The sequence below is a fragment of the Equus asinus genome, chromosome 10, assembly GCF_041296235.1.
Source record: "Equus asinus isolate D_3611 breed Donkey chromosome 10, EquAss-T2T_v2, whole genome shotgun sequence".
Classification (NCBI taxonomy): domain Eukaryota; kingdom Metazoa; phylum Chordata; class Mammalia; order Perissodactyla; family Equidae; genus Equus; species Equus asinus.
In genome coordinates this window covers 62,238,390-62,261,119 of record NC_091799.1, presented here as the reverse complement: position 1 = coordinate 62,261,119, position 22,730 = coordinate 62,238,390, and the positions used below count along the sequence as shown (strand labels likewise).

At 44.2% G+C, this 22,730-nt stretch overlaps 1 long non-coding RNA gene across 2 annotated transcripts in view; it reads left to right on the top strand.

Annotated features, from left to right (window-relative positions):
- The window catches only part of LOC139046402 (uncharacterized), a 29,367-nt gene extending 8,484 nt beyond the window's left edge, over nt 1-20,883 (top strand). Inside the window, exons 2-4 of one of the 2 annotated variants that reach the window (XR_011506445.1) lie at nt 3,370-6,661; nt 9,076-9,202; nt 19,603-20,883. This is a non-coding gene — a long non-coding RNA (uncharacterized lncRNA). Of the gene's footprint in view, nt 1-3,369; nt 6,662-9,075; nt 9,203-11,619; nt 12,858-19,602 lie in introns of those variants that run through there. The other variant, XR_011506446.1, reaches the window with a different exon arrangement.
- Nucleotides 20,884-22,730: the final 1,847 nt, after the last annotated feature.

The window sequence follows — 22,730 nt, the reverse complement described above, 5'->3', positions numbered from 1 at the left end:
ATTTAGCCTCCACAAATGTGAAAAGGGTAACATTAATTAAAGAATAAAATCCTGTGAAGACACATAGGAGAGTCCTCTAAACCAAGGTTTGAGAGGACCAGAGAAGACCACTTGAAGGATAAACAGGAGTTAGGCAAAGTTTTGAGCAGGAAGTGGTGGTGATACAGATTGTATCCAGGCAAATAGAAGAGCATGTGCAAAGGCACAGAGGCAAGAAAATGTTCAAAATTTTGCAGTCTCCCTCTGTGTTGGTGGACTGGTCTTTCATCTGGGCAATAACACTGGTTGAGCTTCTAAATTTCCTAATGGCTCATGCAGGATCTAATAGATACATCTTTTGTCTTCTCTTTGTCTGCAACACAGACAGATGCTTTATATTCTCCTTAGTGTATAACCTCAGAATGTCTTCCTATTGTAGTACTGAAAATGAGGAGTAAACCTTTCCCATGCTAAAAGATAAAAATGCTTTGGGTGGTTGAGTTTCCTTGACCATCTAATAGGTTATGAATTCAGGGTGTTTAAGTTCAAGAGCTTAATGCTTACTCATTAAGAGTTTACACCATTATAGTTGTTTACATTGGCCCAAGCACCATTTTGAAACACTGCTGTAGCAGAGTTTGCAGCACACTCAAATTGCTTCACTTTCCAGCCAGTTCTAATGCTTAAGTAATCCAGTAGCAAGCTGTGAAGAAGTCATCTCTATAGTCTTTGTCTATAATAGTGGTTGCTACCATTGATTCAGCATGTTTCTTATGCCAGAAATTTTTCCACATAGATATTTCATTTAATCCTCTCAATAAGCCCATGCAGTGGGAATCCTTTTCCCTGTGGTGCAGATGAGGAAACTGAAGCTCCAAGACATTAAGTAACTTATCCAAGGTCACACAGCTGGACAGTGGCAGAATCTGACATCTATGCTTAGTTACGGGTTTGTTCCAGTAACCTGTTCTAATCACACTGCTATGAGTTTGCATTGGTATGAGTCTCTCTCATGGATTATTTCAAAAAAAAGGAATTTCTGAACATTGAGTATTACTAGGTGTTCCTTTCACTGGAATTAACTTATATAAGAATAGAGACAAAATATTGCAAGTTCAGAATTAAATTGTGAGACGAGATTACAGTGATCCTTGTAGTTTCTTGTGGGTCTTAGTAAGTCCATGAACTATTCTGGAAGAAAATAATTTTGTTTCTTTTAAGAAATAAGACCATGTTACAAACAAAGGGTCACTCATTAAAACTGCTGGGATCCGGGTTCAAAATAGAAACCGATTCCTTTGGAACTCAGGAATGGACAACAAAGAAGAAGCATTGGCCTTGGACTACACTGACGGAATCTTCTCTTCTCCCTTAGGCTACCCTCATCCCCACTAACGTTTGTTCTCCCTCCATCCTCCTGGCCCACAGCTCCTGTTAGGCTGCTCAAGGGCCTTTGGCTGAGGTTCTCTGTCACCTTACTCACTGTTTTCTTTCCAAATCCCTTCCATCCTAAGAGAATCAGCTGAAAAGGTGATTACCTTTCCCATAAATGCTCTTTACGGCCTCAGCCCGCGATGATTGCTCCCTCCTCCAAACTCCTGACGTACTTATTGTTTGCAGCAATAGTTAGGATCTTTACTTATTGTATTGTGTGTAAGTCAGGTCCCTTGTCTTCCATGAGCCTGTAAAGGCCTTGAAGGCAGGATCCAGGTTTTTACTGCCTCGTGTCCACAGCTTTGTTACCCTATGCAGTGCTGATCACATCCCAGTTTCTCAATAAGTAAGTACTCCTCAACTTAATTGAACCTTTCTCTGCCTCGACTCCTTACTCAGATCATAATATGTAAGCTCTTTGGGTCTCTTTATGTTTGGTAATTCTTCACCCTACAGAGATGTAATGGGGACCCAACAAAAATTAAGTCATGAACTTACAGTGTGAGATCAACCTGTAATCATGATTCTTGGCATAAGGATTTCCATTTTATGTAAAAATTATTTTCTTTTTATAAAAATATAATAATTTATATGCACACTGCAAAAAGAGTGGAGGGAATTATAACAAAATAAGAATAACAGCTCTCTTTTGTGGCAGAATTATGGGTAATTATTTTTCTCTTTTTGTTTTTCTATATTTCATATTAAATATACTCAAATTTTCTATATGAATACGCATACTTAAATAATTAGAATAAATTATGCTAAAAAGTTGAAAAATCTAAATCAATCAGTTAACATCAAAAACTTCAAAAGAGGGGCTGGCCGGGTGGCACAGCGGTTAAGCTTGCACATTCCGCTTCTCGGTGGCCCAGGGTTTGCTGGTTCGGATCCCGGGTGCGGACATGGCACCACTTGGCAAAAGCCATGCTGTGGTAGGCGTCCCACATATAAAGTGGAGGAAGATGGGCACGCAGATGTTAGCTCAGGGCTAATCTTCCTCAAAAAAAAAAAACTTCAAAAGACCCCATCCCCTTCCAGATGGCATTGCCTTTTGTTGGAAGAAGTTCAACTTAAAAGGGCTCTTCATTCTGTTCAACTACTAATGACACACAACAATTTTCTCTGGAGGACTTTGCACATGCCTTCATTGTCCTTTCTCCTTGGTAACTAGTACCCAGCGCCTCTTGAATGCCTTCAGATTTTACTGTGCTAGAAAAAGGAAAGTCAAGTGAATCAAATGTGTCACTTTCAAATTGGACAATTTTGCAAATAGATTACTGATGCAGAGCTGAATACATCAAACATGTCGAATGACACTTTTGTCCAAGGCTACAGGCTTTCCAAGTTGATGAATGAGGCAACTAAAGTTGACACGGAAATGAGTTGGATAATTTTAAAAGCAAACCGAAGATTAAAATAAGAGAAGTGGGCCTCCAGAAAATACCAAGTACAAACAAATTTGCAGTGTTTGTTATTGCCGCGGTGAAGAGTGCTGTTGTTGCTACTGTTATGGTTACTATTGATCATTAACAGGATGAATAACATTATTTAACTTTTCTTGCAAAGTGCTTTTCCATCTCTTTTGCTGAGTGTAATTTCTATTATCAGAAGAGAAAAGTCCAGACTAATGTATGTCAGAGCGGGTTATGAAGCATTTATCTAATGTTCACTCTACTTGAAACTTAAATGTCATGCTTCACCAACTAAGTTACAAAGTAAGGTCATATTTCTTTTCATGTCCTAACCATGGTGACTCTAGGCTCTCAAGTGCCCACAATAAAAGAAAGTCAGAACTTTCTGTGGGTCTTCCTCCAGTCCCAGTAACTTCTGGGACTCTATTGACCATTTGTATATGTTTTACAAACCGAGCCTAGGGGTTATTTGTGCTTTTTCCCACTATTCCCTCCCAACCCTACAACACCAGAGCGTTCATGTCTCCTTGTGTCTTCACAGAATGGACTCCCCCAAACTGCTCACCGTGCAGACTTGATCTAAGCATGGACACTGTTCTCTCTGATTGCCTTAAAGATACAGCTAAGACCAGTCAGTGGTGTTGGCCAAAGATATAGTGGAAGATTGGCATGTATAGAAGTGGGTACTGAGAATGATCTACTCTTCCACTGCGGTTGTCACTCCAAGAGCTCACAAACCCTAAAGCCAGCTTCAGAGTCCCTGCCTTACTCTCAGGTGACTCCAGTGTAATGGTGAGAGGGACTCTTCTTGTACTCTGCTTTCCACCACCTTTGATGGGAATCTCTACACTGCTTTACCCCATAGTCACAGGCTCCTAATCCTCTGGCCCAGATAGTGAAAATGGTCCTTTCCTCCCAAAATTCAAGGCCCATTTTTCTTCCACCGGCATGACTGAGAGTGGAAACAGCCAGGACCTTCAGCGGAATCATTCACACTCACTCACAGGTTGCAATCTGACCTCCAGGCCCCAGACAGGGCTATCACAGAACAGACAGCACAGTTCCCAAAGTCTGGGTTGTTCATTCTTCATTAACTCTGTGGCAGATACAATGCCACATAGTCTCCAAATTCCATTTCATTTTCCTCTTCCTGGGCACGCGAGAAGATGACATTTCTCAGAGTCTCTTGTAGGTGGGCTGGAACCATACATCCAGTCTGGCCAATGGGATACAAGTGTGGTCTTCTTGGATGAGACAGTGAAAAGTCCTTGTACAACCCTCCGTCTCTCTTTTCCCCTGCCACAGTGGTCACAGAATTAAGTTTTCCAGATATAAATGGCCTGATTCCTTGAGTCACTTCCTGTAAGAGAACTGCCCTAGAGCTCCTGCTATTTCAGTCAGTGTGCTGGGTTCGAAGGCATACCGTCCTGCCCTCCTGATCTTAAGAATTATTTCACATTAAAGAGTTTGGAATTCATCTTAAGAGCAACCACGAGAGCTTGAAGGAGTTTAAGCCATGATACAATATTCTTCTTAGAAAGATCTCTGTAAAAGACATGAGAGAAAAAAGTTTGAGGGGAAAGACTAGAGGCGGTAATCCAGGGACGAGCTGGTGATGGCCTGAACTAGTGTGGTGGCAGCAAAAATAAGTGGAGATTGGAGATGCAGCGGGAGCGAGAGAAATGAATGGGTGTAACAGGTACAAACCACGTGCACATGGAAATTTAAATTCCTGTTAAATATTTTTTTCCGGAAGACTGCTTTATAGGAATCTGTACTCATTTTTACAATTTGCAAATAATGTTTCAAAATAACCAAAAAAGAAACAGCCTTAGCTCTACACGGGCACCGCAGCTCTCTCGGTGGCACGAAGCCTCAGGTTGCAACTGCTCTCCAGTGTTCAGAATCACCTGCTGGACACTTCCTTCTTCACAGCTTAGGCAGATCCCTGCCTCTGACACAGAAGAGCCTGAAAACTCAAAAGGGTGGGAAAAACTGCATGGGGGCTGCCAAGAATTGCATGATCTTCAAATAGAAAAACTGTCTTCAAATCTCTCTCTCTCCTCTTCTTGCTTATTAAACAGAAAGCTCTCTATCTCTCCAATCAGCACCCGCAGCTCTCCCCTTAGCCCTTGTCCTTCTCAGAAGATCCATACAGGGCAGCTCGTCCCGCCTCATGACAGAAGTTAAGACTCAGATGTCAAAGTCTATGATTTAGAGGAGTTTGACGATTCACCACTTCCCATTGACATGACCCTCACCTTGGTCTCACCTTCTCAGGATAATTGAGTCCCCCATCTCCCTCCTTTATCACACCGGCAAACCTCAACCTTTCTCCTTACACAGTCATAATACTTAATTACGTCTTTAAAATTAACTCCCCTTTGAGATAGTGTTGTTTTGTTTTATTTCACTCTTCTAAATAATTTATAAAGTAGCCTCATGGAAAGTAAAATGTATGGTTGCATTCTAAAGCTTATTTTGTAATATTTTTATTCCTTAATTACTTTTTAATTTTGATTTTGGATATGGAAATCAACTACGGTCGAAATAATAGTTGATTAGGAAACTTCCGGCAAAGCGTGAGGAGAGACTGAGAGACAAGCAATAACAGACCATACATTTTCTTTGTCACCTCATGGTTAGCGAGGATGCATTTCAGGCCAAGGTTGAAGACAAACCTTAAGACCCCCGATTTTTACTCTGTTGGTCGTGCAGCAGACACCTCTGATGCTCTATGCCAAGTTCCACCTGCCCATTTCTGATTTCAGCCACAGCCATAGTGGACATTTCCCATGGGAGCCAGACTCACCGCACCGTGGCAACACGCCACCTCACTGTGCTGCACATCTTTCCTCTTTCTGCCTCAGGACCTTCTCCCATGCCCCTGGAGCCTGTTCAGCCACATAACACATGCGAGCTGGGGTTAACATCGCTGGAGACAATCTTCGGCCAATTGGAGAAGGAGCTGGTGGATAACTGCCCCAATGGCCCATCCTGCAGGTGGACAGTTCTAGGAGGCCTTCTATCTGCCTCTCAGAGGACTTGTGTCCCATCGCCCCCCACGGCAATCTCAGTAACACACGCTTATATCAGCTCTTTGTCCTGCCCTCTCTCCTTCCTCCTACTCCCCTGTTGTTGTTTCTGGCATCCATAACTTCACTCTAGGGTTTTGCTTTGATGGAGAACCCACATTAAGAAAGCTGACTTGCTTGCTTTTAAGAATTAAGGGCCTTAAGAGGAGAATGGGTGATTTTAGGAGGTATCATCAACTGAATTTAGTGAGTGATTAGATCAGAAAGGGGAAAGGCGTGGGAAGGGAGGAACAAATGTAGCACCCCATCAACAATATAAGTTGTTGTCATACAGTCGAGGCAGTTCCTAACCATCTGGCTTGGCTTATCTGCACTCCTCGTGTATAAAGGCTGGCCCCAGGCAGGGCGCTAAAGAGAGTAAGACATACCCTTTCACAGTGCTGCTAGGGGGTCCCTACTCTCCATCTTCCCCTCCCAATTCCATTGCAGAACATTCAAGGGCCATCTCAAAAGCCCTGTATCCAGCTCTTCACCTGGCTTCTGAGAATTTCTAGTGATAATGAATAAAAAGAGAAGGGAAAAGAAAAAGACCAGGAGCAGGTTAGAGAGGAAAGCGAACGAAGGAAAGGGAATGAAGTGGAGAGGATTAGGATGGGAGGAGACGGGGTGGATAAAGGGCTGTCACATCTCTGTGTCCTCTGCACTGCAGGGCCTAAGTCACTCCCAGTGTTCCTCCGCACCAGTCTACTCTCCCTTGGAAATGCACAACGTATCTCAAATGTTTTCCTACCAGTGAAGGTAAGGGAATGTCAGGGATAAACAGGTTCTCTCCTACGCCAGTCCAACGTTTCACCTTCATTTACATATTGGGGTTAAAAAAATAGATGCCAGTGTGACTTAACAAAGTAGACCCATGTTGACCTTCTATTGAAGTTAAGGGAAGGTTTGAATCAATAAATAATGTAATCAGTATTGGTGCCATTGAATGGGAAAGAGAAAGCCATTTAGAGATAGTATGGTGACCTTTGTTAAATTAGCCACAGAAATGTCAAATGTTCTTTAGCACAATAAGGCCAGGGGTTATGGTTTTAAAATGAAAAAGGTCAGAGTAATGCAAACAAAAAAAATATGCTTTCTTTATATGAGACTAAACAGTGTGGACATCAAAAACACCAATGCTAGGCTTGACCACTTGGGCTGGATTCTTAGGACAACTAATGAGGAAGCTCTTGCTCATGGGAAAACTAAACCGGAAATAGAGCACCCTCAATTCATGGAACAGGAGCCAACATCCCAACCCTGGGCAATTGACAATGGCCAAATGAAGAGGAGACGCCATTTTCATCCAACCAAAGGCTCAGGCTCTCAACTGTGAGACACAAGAGATGCCTAAGAGGACAGGCCTAAAACTTCTCCTCCTCTGTCGAAGGGGGGTAAAACTGACCCAGGAAGGTGCTGGAGGCACTGAACTAGGAATTACAGAGAGAGAGCTATGTGGAAAGGAAGGGAGAGCTGGGGAGAGCATCCCAAGGCCTCAGTCTATGGGTCCTTCCATTGCATGGTACATAAGCTCAGATTAAGTTACCACCTCTCCTCCTCCCACACTGTGCTGGGTTTTGAGATCTACATGGCCTTTAAAAGAAGAACATGTTATACACCTTTCATAGCATGCATTGTGTTGGCCTGAAAAGCCCTGGCAGAGGCTCTGGCAGAGACAGGACTGGAGGACATCAGCCCCTCTCGTGCATTCCTAGGCCAGGTCTCTCATTCACAGTATTGGTGCCAGGGACTCTGCCAGCCATTCCAGAGCCTTTGTGCAGACTAGAAAAAGACACATTGCTTTTTCACAGATAGCTGAGCCAGCTGAAAAAGGTGTTTTCATTGGATGAATAAGGCACCCCTTCTTCCGGCAGACATATGCGAGGGTTCATAGCTTGTGAGCAGATTATGGGATAGATTTTAGCCTCCACTCACTCCCTTAGTCCAAGGCATTTATGCAGAGCACAAATGGCACAACACTGTGGCCCTGAGCCCCACAGGGATCCACGTTCAGCAGAATCTCCATTCCTCCATTCACACGCTAGGGAAGAGATTGCAAGGGAACCAGCAGACACAGGAAGGACCAGCTCCACCCTACCACTGTGACCCATGGAACCTGACTGATGTTCTGATTGTGGGATGGGGAGGAGCTTCTCCTGCCTTTCAGAGAAACACGTACAAGGTACGGGTACAGTGCAAGTTGGAGGAGATGAAACAGAGAGTGGACCTGAGAGAGAGAGAGGCCAGGAGAAGAAATGTGGAGGAAGAAGAGCTCTCGTGGGAGGATGGGAGGGCAGGAGCACAGATGCAGAGGCTCCAGCCCGGCCACAGGGAGCCCAGGGGCAGGGGCGACATGGCTTACCGTCATCCCTACTCTGCTCTGCTTGTGTTTCTGCCCCAAACCCGGTCCCATCCCAGCGCAGGGGGGAGACAGGAAGCAAGAGAGGGGTCGGCGACTGTGGAAAGGGAAATTCAATCCCAAGGGGAGATCAAAATAAAAATGCATAATAAAACCTTTTAAAATAACAAAATAAGAAGTTTTTCTTAGTTTTAAAGAAAATCCCAAGAGGTAGGAGCAGAGAGGGAAAGGGCTCCCCTTGGCGACCAGGCCGCTGACGACACTGACACTGGGCACAGGTTTGCAAGGCCTGGGTCTGTAAGTTGCCGCCCCTGTGCTTTCCTGTGCTTCCCCGCGGCCAGGCTGTGCTTGGCAAGGGTCAGCCTGGGAGCACCCACCGTTCTAAACACTCTTTCAATTTAAAAAAGATGCATCACTAACCTAAAAGTTGGCCTGTACTGTAGTTATGAAAACTTGGAAGATTGAGCTGAATGTGCACATATCCTATGAAGCCTGGAAGGTTTTTTTAAAAACCAGTCTCATGATAATTTAGCTACTTGTCATTTTTCTCTCTCCATAAAAATAAAATACAGGCCCCCAAAAAGGGTACTGACTTAATTATTTGAGTTCTGTATAAAAATGAGTTTCTTGTATATACACATGCAAATTTTAGGAATTCTGATAAATTAGAGAACGATTATTCAGATTTCCCTGTCTTTGCTTTTTTTTTTTTTGCTTTCGGTGGGGAGAGGGTGGGACACATGAGATTCCTTTAGATATTGACCGAATCATAAGTAAAACATATTTACACTCATATTTATGAATAACTTTTCAGGAATGTATTTTCTGAAGAAGACCCAAAAGGAAAATGTTCGTGGGTATAGCTCATCTAGAGAAACATTGACCAGTTTCAGCAGAAAAGATAGCACAGAAGGAAGATGGCATCTGACTTCAACATTTAGGTACAAGAGAAATTTCAATTGACTTTTCTTCCTTTTTTGACAGGTCTGGGTTAAAATACAGAGCAATGCTCAGCCAGTGAGCCTGGATTGCCTGAGGATGAGCATCCCTCATATCTAGTGCTCATCCAATGAACATTTGTTGAGCACCTGTACCTAACAGGTTCTGTGCTAGGCACCAGGGGCTACAAAATGAATAAAGCTCAAGAAACTGCCATCTGATCAAGGAGCTAGACTTTTAAAAATAATTACAGCCCCTTCCTGTAAGACCATTTCTAAAAGTACAAAGTAAAGTAGTAGCGTATCAGTCATGGTGTTTTTGGCTACTAACAGGAGAAAATCTGACTAAGAATGCCTTAAATGATAAGAAATTTGTTATCTCATCAAAAAGAAGTTCAGGGTAGGCTAGTTCAGTGACTCAACAACTCATCAAAAACTCAGATTATTTCTACCTTTCCATTTGGTCTCGCTCAGCATGTTAATTATTGTCCTTATGGTTGACTGTAACGGTCACAAGATTGCTGCTACAGCTCCAGGCATCACATCCTCACACAGCTGCACTCACACAGAAGCAGGAAAAGAACAATTTCTCTTAACATGTCTTTCTTTTAATAAGAAAGGAAAATTGTTCCAGAAGTCCCCCAGCAGACCTCCCCTTAAGTCTTATTGGCCAGAATTGTATCTCAAGTCCACGCTTAAATGAATCACTTGGAGGGTCCGCCTGGTGGTACATTGGTTAAGTGCACACATTCTGCTTCGGCTGCCTGGAGTTGGCCGGTTCAGATCCCAGGTGTGGACATGGCACTACTTGGCAAGACATGCTGTGGCAGGCATCCCACATAGAAAGTAGAGGAAGATGGGAACGGATGTTAGCTCAGGGCCAGTCTTCCTCAGCAAAAAGAAGAGGATTGGCAGCAGATGTTAGCTCGGGGCTGATCTTCCTCAAAAAAGAAAAAAATGAATCACTTGTAGAGAAATTTGAGTCCCTGATTAATTCTGACCAATGATGCATTGGTCACCTTTTAGAGCATTTTAGCTCCAACCCAGACCCTCTTTCTTCTCCCAGCTCAGCCAAGAACCACGTCTGTCTTTCATGTCAAAGAGGCAGCAGGTGCCGTCAATCCCACCTAGGCTAATCATTGGCTGAGGTACCTAAGCCAGAGTTGAGGCCCCACCTCAAATTTGTCCACTGCAGGAGGGTGTAAATTGTTTTCTTTTTAAGTATAGAAGTAATTAATAACAACCTTTAAAGTTTTATTTAACTTCATACAAAACTCAGTACCTCTCAAACAGTTGACAAGTGTCAATAGAGAGCAACAACAAAAAAGAAACAAAAAGAAATCCACAGTGATCTCAGAGTGGATATTTGGTGACGCCGTCATTGACCCTCCTTTAGAGAAACATGGGCTCCTAGGAAGGCAGAACAACCCAGGGCTCTCCGAGCCAGCACGTGCTGAGGAAGAGCCCATCAGAGAAAAAGAGAAAGGAAAATTCATACCAAGTCCTCACACTGTTCCTCTTGAATAGAAAACGGTACAAAGATGAAAAGAGAGAAGGCAGCCGGCAAAGCCTCGTCACCTACGGCCCTGCTAAATAGAAAACACAGAGACTCGCCACAGGGCAGCTCCATAAAGCCACTCTGGATGCCGTTTTGCTAATTGTGTTTGCTATGACACCAAGCGCTGCTTAGCTGGGCTCCCAGAGTGTCTCCATAATGGCAATCACTTGCCAGGAGCGAGAGTGATTTTTATTTGATATCCATACAAAGCAGAAGCAAATGAATTACCATAATGAGAAGCAACATAATGATGTAGAGATGTACAAACTGCCATTGTGTTTAATAACAACAAAGCCTTCCCTTTTGAATTAAATTTGCGGGAAGATTCTTAGTGAAGCATCATTGTAGTGAAACCAAGTTGTTTAAAAAAAAAAACGAAAAAACCCACTCCAAAGTATTTCAGGCCCATGATGACTGGAAAGGTTGTTAGGAGAATTTTTTTCTTCAATTTTGATTCTCAGTAAAATCGACTTTATTGTAGCACTACACAGCTGCGATTTGTGAAGTAAATGGCAAAGCTAAATGTGCCGAAACCCGACATGTTCCCTGAGCAACAAAGGGATGGAAGGCAAATGTTACAGTATTATTGACAACACTGGTAATGCTTGTATAAGCATCTGCTTCATAAAGGGGAAAAACCTACATTATAAACAAAAGGAGTTTCCAAGCGAGGTCTGCCAACTCAAATTGTGGCTTTGATCTGAATTTTCACTTGTTAGATCAAATATTTCCTCTTTTTACCTTTTCCCTCCAAAGTAAAAAAAATTCTCTGATCCTGGAAACCTCCCTGTAACTGACTCATTTTTTTTCTTTCTCTAAAATTGTTTCCTACCTGTTCTGGTATTTACCTGTTTCCCACCAGCTGACGTTTGACAACGGATGAAGACATCACTGATTAGCATGTCATCAATTTACATCTGTTCCCATGATCATGATGAGGGCATTGTCCTCCTCTTAGACGGAGTCCAGTGTGTGAAGGGAATGTGTCCTTCCCCCACCTCGACCTGCCCCAACGCTTTCAATGCTGCTATTTGTATCCATTTTATAATAGAACATTCTGGTTTCATTAATGGACAAACCCAGAGCCAGACCATGGCTTGCACTAGATTGAGCTAGACTGGAGCAAAATCTGAAGAGCAATCTTATGGGACTAGATGTCAAGCGCCTCTGGTCCCCGGGTTCAGCTCCCCACTGAATGTGACGGAGGAAAGTCGACTTCTTTGTGTCTGTCTCAGTTTTCCCGGCTGTTAAATAGGCACAATATCTGCTCCCTCCACATCATAGGAGTGTCTTGAGAATCAAATCATATTCCAGTATTTTGTTAACTGTTATTGCTATGTCCATGAGAGACAATGGGAGGTCTTACTAAAGCCCAAAACGCATCCAGAGAATCATATAACTTATGAGGATCTATATTTTGGGGTTTGTCATTTTATCATCCAACAAATATTTCCTGAGGTCCTATTCAATGCAAGGCACAATCCTCAGGGCTGTGGGAAAAAATATGATGCCTGCCCTGGAGGGGTTATAAACAAAGTGAGCGAGAAGGCACGCCCATATAAAAAGATGACTGGAGACAGAGCCCATATCTAAGTACCAAATGGGAGATGGTATTATAACCCAGGGATTGGGGGTGCAGGCATGGGCATCACATTTTCTGGGTCTGAAGCCCGGCTCTGTCACTGACTAACCATGTGTCCTTGGGCAAGTTACTTAACCTGTCTATGCCTCAGTTTCCTCATCTGTGAAATGGGGATAAGAATAGCACCTACCTTATAAGCTTATTGTGAGGAATAAATGTATTACTATATCAATAATTCTCAGAACAGTGCCTGGCACATACATAGGACACACTTAATGAATGTTTGCTGAACATAAAGATACCTTGTGGTACTACAACCAAGAGGGAGAGAGAGCACTAAAGATTACAGTCAAGTGGCTCTGGTGTCCTGATCTGGGGGTGGAAGGTTGGGAAGGGCCAGCGGAGGTGGAGTGAAGGGATGAGGGATTAGACAGGAGAGGCATTCCAGACAGGTCAAACGGTCTGCACGAAGGCTCATAGCCAGGTTCGCATGAGGCACATTTGGGGTAGAATGAAGAGAAGGGTCAGAGTTTCCTAGTGGAAACAGTGGGGGCAGGGCGGGGGTGGGGGCGCTGTAAGTGGGGATCTGGGTGGGGTAGCTCATCTCCGCCTGCATCTCTGGGGCCAAAAGCTGGAGGGAGTAAAGGGGCCGTATTTCAAAGCTGCCAGCAAAGTCTCTTTCTCTACAGACAATGGCTTGAATGTACCTTTGGAAGTGTATTGCTTTTGAGTTTTGGAGGGAGAAACAGAGCACTTTAATGAGCTTTTGGTCCTACGAAGATAAATCTAAATACACCATTTCTGAAAGTGTTCCTTCACAATGACATGCTAAACTGCTTTGCACGATAACGTTAAGGCCATCCCATCAGGCTTGCACGAAATTCCCAGGATTCTACCCACAGACACCTAGAGAGGAACGGGGAGAGAAAAGGACACAGGGAGAGAGTGAAAAACTAGCTAGAAAGCGTGGACACTTCTGCCTCAGGAGCGGGTAGGAACTGAGATTCGCCTTTTCTCTCCATGGTTTTCAGCCCCTGTGCCTTAAGCAGTATGAGCATTTCACCACGGAAAATGGGATTCTGAAGTTAAAACAAACCTTAAACCCAGACCAGCTACTTCCTCTGGTGTTCTGCTGAGGAAATCGTGGCCTCTACTAGGCTTACAGAGAAAAGTGCGTCCACCTACAATGCGGCTCTCCTCTAGTGGTCTCCAAAGTTAATTTCTTACACAAATTCTGCCTTACACAGTAACTTTAGAACTTAATCCCCAGGAAAGATTCGGCTCTACTGTACAGAAGATTGTTTTCATCGTGGGTAGAATTTATCACAACAGATTACGTTTCTGTGGGAGGGGCTAGTGGAGACCAGGTATGAGGAGGAATGTGGATCCTCTTCAGCCATGTCTTTTGGGGGCTCATATGTGTGGCCTGAACTTCAGAGAGGGGAGACAGCAGAGGTCTCTCTTTGTGAAGGGAGATAATCAGGCCCTTGAAAAAAGGTGGCAGGCCAAGAACTGAGGAGAGACCCAGTGTGGATCCTGTGGGAGGCCTTGGTCTCTGGACTGCAGAAGAATTCATATCTAGTACTCAAAGCTAAGGGGTGGGGGAGTCTGTATTATAATTTCTTCTTCTATCCCTTACTTTTCAGTGGAGTATTTGTTTTTAATTATGAGGCATGATCTAGGCTATGCTCTGGGCCAAGTGGTAAAGAGTATCAGAAACAGAGATGGAGCAGGAGCTTCCGGAAGCCAAAGTCAAGAAGATTGGAGCATCCGTGAGGAACAGAACAGCTGACTGGGTCGCTGGTGCTGTAGCCCATGGTTAGAAATCTCACCGCCAAAAATATTCTGCCTCAGTTAACACTTGTCCTCTGCGAGCAAACATTAAATGGAAGTCACTGTACGTTATCCCTGAGCAAAGCAATGAGGAAAGTCCCCTCAGAGGCGGCAGGACTGGGCTCTGAGTAAGGGTGTTCCCTTTCCAATGGGCTGCCTTTCAGGACCACCCAGAGCCTGCATTGTCATCCCACAGCACCCCAGAAGGTCCCCTCTCACTGCATTGGCCACTCGTTACTGTAACCGCCATTTTATTCCTGGAAAGGAAGAACCAAAGTGAGGGACGCTGTGAACAACAGACAGGCCTTGGTTGCTGATGGGGTGACTGCAGAGAAACCATCTTCTGCTCTTTGCTTCGCTGTTTTGCCTCCTTATCCAGCCCCCCTCACTCCATCTCAGTGAAATCCGTCGTGATCTCCTAGCTCAGATTTCATAAGTCAACAAAAAAATTAGAACTACTTTAACAACATTGGTTCTACCGTGCCAGGCCATGGGCTAGAAGTTACAAGAGTATGCAGTCTCTACTTGCTTTTTATTGCAGAACAGCACATTCCTGGAGCCCATGTCATAAAGCGGATCACTGAAAAGCAAATTACATTTTCCCACAGGAACAATGTTGTAATTAGAGGCTGTATTCCTGACAAAGGACTTGGCTTCACGTAAATAGTAGACATGAACAAAAATATTTCACAAAAGCGAACATTTGAGAACTACAAATCCTTATAATTGTTTAAAATAATAAAATTTTCTTCAAGTATTATAAACCAGGCGGGATTAGAGCGAGTACACACTGATTATTCGGGGACTCCAATGTACCATAAAGTGTACATTAAAATATAACTACTGTGTCATAAATTAGAACCTGAAACTAACTTTAATATAGTCATTACATACTTAATTAACAATGGGAAGGCAGAGAAGTACCATGATCACGTGCAGCATTGGGCATTAGGAGATCTAAACTACAGGCTCGCCCTCTAGACTGTGAGCTCTATGAGGCTAGAGGCTGGGCCTGCCCGGAGTAGGTCAAAATCATTTTTACAATGAACAGCCCAGCCCTGGGTTGTCACTTTGAGTAAGCAAATCACTTTCTCTAGTTTCTGTCTCTTCATATGTAAAACAAGGAAGCTCAACTGTAAAGTCTCTAAGGTCCCTAGCAGCTCCAACATTCTGGGACTGCCACTTTGGTCTCTTAGAATTCAAAAGAGTTTCTGGGTGTAGTGAGCTGTGACTTCAGTGAACGTCAGTATGACCCTCCAGTATTTATACACTCCTGTAATCGCCAACCACATTCTGGGCTTGGCCATGTGAATGGCTCTGGCTAGTGGGACTTTAGCAAGCCAGATACAACAGAGGCTTAGTAAGTGCTTGCAAACTGGGGCTTGTTCCCTTGGAATATTCCCTCTTGGAATCCAGGTACCATGCTGTGAGGAGCCCAAGACCCACGGAGAGGCCACGTGGAGGGAAACCAGGGCATTCTGGTGGACCGTCCCACTGAGCTCCCAACCAACTGCCAGCACCCACTGCTAGTCATGAGTAAGCATCTTGGACATTACAGCCCAGTTGAGCCCCCAGATGACAGCAGCCCCAGCTGATACCATGTGGAGCAGAAGAACCTCCCAACTGAGCCCAGGCAACCCATAAAGTTGTGAAAGATAATACAACAATTGTTGTTTTGAGGCACCAAGTTTTGGGGTGGTTCATGGTGCAGCCATAGCTAATTGAAACTCTAGCACATGGCTTAAATGGCTCTGGACATTGGTAAAAACAAACCATCCAAAGAAGACTGAATAATGTCTATGCTTCTCCATATGAATTTTCCTCTCCTGAGAAACATTTAAAATATTCCAATTATCTTAAAATAGACTCAAAATACTGTAGTAGTGTTCAGTAAATATTTGTAGTAGATAAAGATGTTTCCTCTTCCTGAAAAACATTCTTCCTCTTTACCTTCTCTTGAGAAAGTAGAGTTGTTCAAATGCATAATCAAATAAAGGTCACAAGGAAATGATATGTGCTGCTCAGTCATTCTACTTGACACTTTGTTGATAGCTCTTAGAACATTCCCTCACTACCAATAATCCATAAAAACAATTATCAAGCAAAGCAATGACTTTAAAATAAGACTGTAGCAAGGTCTCTGGTAAGGCAGAACTTTACTTTTTCTTGATAAAGAAACTGTTGACATTCAGGCTGGCAGAAGTAGGCAAATTTGGATGAGACATAGGTTTTCTTAAAGTAAAAGATGAGACACTCCAACCATTCTCTGGGAAATTCAAAATTATTGAAACCTCTCAGGGGTGCCCCGATCAAGGGTCAATGACAAAGTCAAGGAGACTAACACAATAAAATCAGCATGGTGACCAGAAAGAGACTGAGTCTGGGGATCTTCCCCGTATGAAGTCAGGTGGTCAAAGGGGTAGTGGTTCTAAACCTATCTTGTACTCTGGGGAATTGGCTGTGTGGGTGAAAAGAAAGCCTGTCAAGTTGGGCTACCTGCTCAACTTTGATGTGAGGTTCCTCTGGCCAGTCATTGATAAGGAGTGGAGGATGGTCTTTCCTCACACTTTGAAGAACCAGCCTGGGAGAGGGCCTGCACTGGTGCTTGGGCCATCAGCCACTTAGCTCAGACGCTGCCACAATGTCATCCCAGGAACGATGGGTCAGGAGGCCTTCTGACTTCCCAGGTTTTGCTGTGTCACCAGGTCTGCAATTTGGTGATGCCTTAACCCAAGCAGAGACAAGTTTCTGGTGGCAGTGACAACATGCTCTCACTCTTAGAGGGTATGCCTGCCTGAACTCCAGCTCTAGCAGCAAGATAGACCCTCAGGACACCAAGCCTCCTAAAGATCATCCCAGAAGGATGGAACCAGGGAAGCCAGACATTTAGCCTCAAGCCATTTAATTGGAATCGTAAAAAGAGACACAGTTTTATATGACACCTCTAAGCTGGTAAAGTAGGTTGTGTCCATTTGGGGCACTACGAACCTTCTCTCAGATTATTTAAGATGGGTATAAGAAGCACGTAATCTTTAGGGAATGCCAGGCACTGTTTCAGATTCTTACACATGTCATTCATTGAAGTCTCCGATGTAATTATGAGGTAGGTATTTCAGAGAGGGAACTGAGGCACAAGGAAGTAACATAACTTTCTCCAGCTTTGACAACCATTAAGTGGTGAGGCCAGAATTCGGCCCCAGCCATGCTCTGAACTTCTCAATCACTTGCTCTCTTCCTGACACCCCAAAGCTGGCAGCCTTGCTTCCCTGGGCGTTCGAGGGCATTTCATGAAGGAAGCCCTCAACAGAGCTGGAGGTGCGGGAGGACAGCACGCTGTCTGCTCCGCAGCACTTCTCTCCGGGACCAGCTTTCTCTGTATCTTCCACTGTAATTTAGTTAATATACTTAATAATCTCACCAAATGAGGCTAAATCTGTTTTTGGCACCTAACCAAACCTAAGACTGTAAACCACCTGTCAACACCCTCACTGGAGCTTGTCTGGATGCCCACAGGAGAGGAAATCCGGGCTTAGGAGTGTGGTCCTGCTGCGCAGACAGAGCTCAGAACGCCAGCTCTCCCGTTCCTCCTGGCCTGGCTCGTTCTGCCTAGAACTCTGAAATACAGCTCCCTACCCGCTTTGGGCTCTGCGTGTATATTGCTATTATCAGTTAGTGGCAGTATTTGCTGTCGCTACAGCACCTCATATTTGCAAGTCCCCTCCTTCGGGTGTTTGTGCACGGCTGGTCTTCACAGCCACAGCTCTGCACTGACACCACCCGCCCAGAATTATTCTTAGCGGGTAAATGATTTGCTTACGGCAATTGCAGAGGGATGTGCTGGAGAATGCAAGATGAGCAATAAAGAGACAGGAGACGAAGGACGCCACGGCCTAGCTGTTTAGGGGAGTCCAGTGAAAAGAACAGAGAACCGGCAGCTTGATTTTACTTATTTCCATTTATGATCATAAAAGTATTATTATTAATGAGGCTGTTTTACATTTTACAGCTCCTTTTCAGCTGGAGAGATTCCCAAAAGGTTTTGTGAACTCTGCTTGCGGCTTCACTGTGATCGTGTGGCCATTGCTTGTTCTTGCCTCTCGAGGAGCCTCTTACTCACACAGAGGCAGGGACAGTAGCAATAATCAGTAGATAAAGCCACAAGTTAGACACTAAAGTTTTGCCCCCAACCCTGCCTAGTGTTAAAAAGGGGCTCCTCTTTGCCCCCATGATCCATTCCATTTTCCAGGCAGGAAAAGGTGGTGGCAGCTCAGCATCCATTGGTGAGGGCTGAGTTCCCGCCCGCTTGTACCACCAGGGACAATTAGAGCAAAATGAGACCGCAAACATCAATAGGGGAAAGGCTGCAACAAACTCCAGCTAGAAATCTGAATGTGTGCTCCTCTTTGTAACAGTGAAATATAGATTTTAAAGCCCTAAAGACACTAAAACTGTAATGCCAACTCTAAGCGTGTGAAACACAAAAGAAACACGGGGTAAGGTCCTAAAGTATTCGATTTAGAGGAAATGAGCAGAAAGTTGAAATAGAAAAGCACAGACATGTGTGGTGTGAAAGCAGAAAAGTCTCGAGACTAATAGCCGCATTAACAACTCTGAGCCAGCGTCAAATTCTGAAGTCCCCGGGCCCCACGCCCCAGAAGCCCAAGTAGCTTGCTGAGTGTGCTGTCTTCGGGGCCTGCTTCCCATTTGTTATTAAGCCCAGCTCTCTGTGGACCCAGAATCCATTTCTTACGAATCATGATCATCTGCTTGAATTAGAAGGAGATTGTTACTTACCTTGAAATTCTAAATGCTGTATTTGGTACTAGCTTTTGTCAGCTGCCAGAGGAAAAGTTCAATTAAAATGAGTTTCTTTATCCTTTTCTCCCTCTTGAAAAAAAACCAGGGGGTTAGATTCTATAGTTTACTTGTACAGTACTTTATTCTTAATTATTTTAATTATTTAACAAATACATGTATAGCATTTACCATGTACCAGACACTGTTCTGAGTGCTTAGCAATATCACTCATTCAATTGCCATAACAACCCTAAGAGATAGGCATTAATATTTTACAGAAGAAGAAATTTACAGATGAGGAAACTGAGGCACAGAAAGGTTAAGTAACTTGCCTGAGGTCACACTGCTAACGAGCAGCAAAGCCAAGATTCAAACTCAGGGAGTCTGGCTCAAGTCCCTATTTTTACTACTATGTTACGCTGCTTCCCTTATATAAATTATGCTCACAAATGTGGAGAGGCAGTTTTTAGCGGAACATAAGGAAAATATTATGAAAGCAAAAGACAATGACAACTTACAATTCAGGAAAATGCGTGTGCCTGGACATATTTTTACAGGTTGCTTCCATTAAAATCTTATTTTTAAAATCATTATCTAATTAACCTTAAATTCTAAGACATTTTTCTCTTGCAGGAAGGAGCCACGCATCCATTGGTGGGGCTTCATTTTTGTCTACAACTGCTTTATAACTTCAAAGACGGGAGGGTGGGTGGAGGTGGGAAGGGTTTGGCCTACACAGGAGGACGGAGCACAGTGACCAGCACTTGGGTTCAAATCCCGGCTTTGCCGCTCACTATTTGTATGACTTTGAGTAAAGTCCTTAATCTTTCTGTGCCTCAGTTGCCTGATCTATAAAACGGGAATGATAATATTACCTACTCAGAGGTGGTTGTAAGATTAATTGAGCTAATACACATAAGGTGCTCGCCGCGCGTGGCCCACAGCGAGCGCTGCGTGAAAGTAGGGAAATTGGGCGGCGGGACAGAATGAGAATGAGACCGCAGACCGCAGACTGATAGGGCCAGTCTCTGCTTCCTGTTAGTTCTCTGGGGGGACTCGTGTCTGGCACCCCCATCAAGGAGGGCAGCGGGCAGGCCTGCCCAACTTTGAGAGGTGACCTGCAGTTTAATTTCGGAAGCCGCCACCCCTCGCCTCGGGGACCCGACTCAGGCAGGCCAGCCCCAGCCCCAGCCTCAGCCCCAGCCCCAGCCGTGCCCTGGGCATCGTGCACACTCGGTGCACACACGCTCCCCACGGGCCACCAGAGGCAGGCCGCGGCTTCAGCGGCCGGGCGTCCTGAGGGCACCCTGGCTCGGCGTGACAAGCGGCAGGGACGGACGGCCAGCGGGACCGGGTACCAGGAGGGGGCCACCCACGCTCTGCGCATCCCTGCGGCCCGCGGCGCGCCCTGCCCTTCGGGGAGCGGGGAGTCCCGCGAAGGCCTGGGCGCTGCTGCGACTCCTTCCGGTGGTCTCCTCTCGCCCGTTGCTTTGAATTACCTGGGTCACGTCCTCTGGCTGAAGACAGTCGTGGAGTGAGACAGGGGACTCCCGTCCTCACCCCGCTGCTCTATCACACGGCCCAGAAAACCCGTCGGCAAAAGGGAGAGTGTTTTATTTTTCAGACTGTTGTAAACCTTTTTACACACACACACGCACTCACACACACAGTGATCTCCTTTTACAAAAAGACAAAACGGAGGGGAGAGATGGGGCGGACCATATTGTTTACAGTTTTCTTCACCTTATTTTTTTCACTTAAAATATATCTGGGGGCAGGCCTGGTGGCGTAGTCGTTGGGTTCACCAATCAGCTTCAGTGGTCCGGGGTCCGCGGGTGACAGGGGTCCCAGGGTGGGACATGCACACCGCTCATCAAGCCATGCTGCACTGGCGTCCCACATAAAAAAAGAGGATGTTAGCTCAGGGACAATGTTCTTCACCAAAAATATCTATATCTATATCTATATCTATATCTATATATATATATATATCTGTACACCTTTCAGATAACAGAACACATAATTTTTTTTTTTCTGTGAGAAAGGTTGGCTCTGAGCTAACGTCTGTTGCCAATCTTCCTCTTTTTGCTTGAGGAAGAGTGTTGCTGAGCTAACATCTGTGCCCATCTTCCTCTATTCTGCGTGGGATGCCAGCACCGCGTGGCTCCACCAGCAGTGCTAGGTCTGTGCTGGGATCCAGAGCTGACAACCTGGGCTGTGGAAACAGAGCATGAGAACTTAACCACTATGCTACCCTCCCAGCCCCCACGTAACTCATTTTTACCATCCGCATGTTCCTCCATGTAAAGTTCCAAATTTTATTTAATCATGGCCCCAGTGATGGTCATTTGGGGTTTTATTGTTGTTATTCTTGTTCGGTTTGGGTTTTTGCCATTGCACTCAACGTTCCTGTGAAAATCCTCATACACTGTACAAGTATTTCTGCAAGAAAAATTCCTAGAAATGCAACTGCTGGGTCATAATATGTATGTATTTTTAAAATTTTAATAGATGCTCCAAAGTGAGAACCATTTCCTAAATAAAATGCAGACTTCTGTTATGATTGCTGTCAAAAAGGAAAGAGTGACATAAGAATTTTACATTTCAGAGAAAGGGCATTGATGATACTTCTTTGTTTTAAAATGTTTTTCTTATTTTAAATAATTTTTTTAAACTTGTGCTTTGGAGAATACACTATGAAGATACACCATTAAGCAAACCACATTTTGTAATTAAAGCTTAGACGATAAAGCAAAGAAAGGCAAAATGAACCCCTTCCACAGTATTCTGCTCAATAAGGAGATGTGTTTGAATCTCATCATTGCCTGATATTTCCCTGCAGTGTTTCTCATAGTCATTCTAAAAGGTTGTTGAAGCCTCAGACCAATTTGAATCAGAATCTCTGGGGCAGTGGGGAGGGGAGGGGAGGGGTCGGGGAGGGGCCTTAGGCAACTGACTTTTAAATATTTCCAGGTGATTCTGAAATACGGGGAGATTGAGAACCACAGCTACAGGCTTTGGTAATTTTGTGATTTCTGAAATTTTAGCAAAACAGTAATGCAATTGTTCAGTGGCATTGCAATAATAAAAGAACACTAATAAAAGAATATTATTATTTTTTTTTTTTTGAGGAAGATTAGCCCTGAGCTAACTGCTGCCAATCCTCCTCTTTTTGCTGAGGAAGACTGGCCCTGAGCTAACATCTGTGCCCATCTTCCTCTACTTTATACGTGGGATGCCTACCACAGCATGGCTTGCCAAGTGGTGCCATGTCTGCACCTGGGATCCGAACCGGTGAACCCCGGGCCACTGAGAAGCGGAACATGCAAACTTAACCGCTGCACCACTGGGTCGGCCCCAAGAATATTAAATTTTCTGAATTTTAAGTGTATAGAATTTACAAAAAGAAATGCAACCTCAAATTCTTTTTATTTTCTTGAATTAATCATCATGCAAAAAATAGTTGTTCATAACTAGGATCAGAGTATTTGTGATTTGTGATCAGAGATGTGTGATTCTAGAGAAAACCAAACAATAGAATAAGTGGGAAAGCTGAAGAAAAGATAGAAGGACAAGAGAGGGAGCTGTGCAGGATTAATGCATAGAGTGTGAGTCAAACAGAAGTTTTTGAAACCCAAAGCCATGGAAAATTCCTTGGAAGGCCAGGGCTCGCTGAGCTTCAATTTTCAAGCATAGATGGGCATTGCCCAATAAGAGGCGATAACAAGCCTTGGTGAATGATCATTAATATGGTGGTAGTG